Here is a 1,952-nt window from a genome sequence, read left to right as displayed (position 1 = left end):
TTCAATCGTTGTTCTCCTGCCTATTACTGTAATGCATGCACTTTCCCTTGGTGGTTAAATGCTGCCACTTGACCCCTGCCACTCAGGATCCAGTCAAAATCATTTCCTTAAGTTTCCCAATTGAGTAACTGCAGTCCCCACTGTAAGGTCTAGCATACTGAGAAGAGGAATAACAAGGCTCTATGGGGAAGCTGGTGCTCTTCTCAGGAATCTGTTTCTCAAAGTGTTAGTGCAGAGGGCTAGTTTTGGTCCTGGGGATCTAACTCAGGACCTTGAGCTTGCGAGGCAGTTGGCAGAACCACTGAGCTAAATCCTTGCCCTGGAGGATTAGTTTTAATGTGACAAGTCCATTCCAGCACTCCCATTTCTGAGAACCTTTGAATCCCCTCAACAAAAGTAAACCATGGAATATTAGGCAACTCCAACACATTTACATTGAGCCATCTTTTGATCCATTCTTCTGCCAACCATCCAAATAAACTATACACACCTGTTTTTACTCTACAAGCTGCAATATTAAATTCAGAATCTCCATTCAATGGGCCCATAAGGACAAACTCAGCTTAATACAGATGTATGTTTTGGCCACCATCATCCCACACTCTTAAAACCCATTTCCACATTTGCTCCTCAGACCTCTGCTATGAATTATAAAATTTAAGAAGTTCTTTGGGAGAACAGTGGACTTCCTCATGGGTCACACTATGTTCCTCACCCTTAGGAGCCTTCTACAATTTCAGCCTGTTCATAGGCCTAGGAGCAAAAGTGGATGATGAGGGTGGGTTCTGAGTTCTTTCATTGCATTTTTCATTCATTAAGTTTATCGGTACATTTTAGGTATATATTATGATCACATTCATCATTGGGAATTTTTACCTATACATCATATATTTTGCTTCTTATTTTTTGCCATTCTCCTTCCTTCCCTTCAACCTCTCCACCCCTCCCTATTTACAAAAGCTTTGTTTCCATTTTTTTCCTTCTTTTTTCATTTTTTCTTTCCTTTCTTTCCTTTCTCTCCACCTCCCTTAATAGTTTCCCTTTGAATATTTTCTTCCTCTTTCACAATATCTGTTATACATTTTGGTCCTCATTTACACTTTCAGTTCCTCACACTAGAGAAACAATTCAATAATTATACATGTGTGTGGTATTTATTTCACTTAAGAGTATGGCTTCAAGGTTCATCCATTTAGCTATAAATGTCACTAGTCTATCTTTCTTTATGGCTGAGTAGTAGGCATACATATACATATTCACTAGTTGGTGAGCATTTGGGCTGTTTCCAAGATTTAGCTATTATAAACGTTTCCACTGTAAAAATGGTTGCATATATATTGCTGTCATATGATCCCTTTAGTTCTTCTGGGAACATACCCAGAAGGGGAATAGCTGGATCAAATGGGACCTCTAATCCTAGTTTTCTGAGGAATGTCCACACTGATTTCCACAGTGGTTGCATCAGTCTACACTCCCACCAACAGTGGAGATTTGGAGAGGACTTCCTTCCTCCCCTCCAACAGTCCCACAAACATTTGTTGTTGGCTGATTTCTTGATACTAGCCATTCTTTCTGGAGTGAGATGGAATCTTAGTGTTGTTTTAATTTACATCTCTAGAATGACCATGATATTGAATATTTTCATATATTTATTTGCCATTTGTACTTCTTCATCTGAGAAGGGTCTGTTCATTTTAGACGCCCATTTTTGGATTGGTTCTTTAAATTTAGGGGATATACATTGCATATTACTGTAAACAGTTCACACCAAATATCATCAGAGGGAACGACCATGACATCTTTAGGTCTCATCAAATTAGAGAACCAAGTTCATGAACCCTGAAAGCCATTAAAACATTTAATCTTTACAATTCTGTTTCTCTAGATCCATTCTTGATACCAAAATCTGTATCAGTCAGTTATCACTAGAGAAACAGATTTAATCTAAGATA

Source organism: Heterocephalus glaber, unplaced genomic scaffold (genome assembly GCF_053883595.1).
Source record: "Heterocephalus glaber isolate CG9 unplaced genomic scaffold, H.glaber_assembly_v1.0 deba00001538, whole genome shotgun sequence".
Classification (NCBI taxonomy): domain Eukaryota; kingdom Metazoa; phylum Chordata; class Mammalia; order Rodentia; family Bathyergidae; genus Heterocephalus; species Heterocephalus glaber.
Note: the sequence above shows the minus strand (reverse complement) of the source record.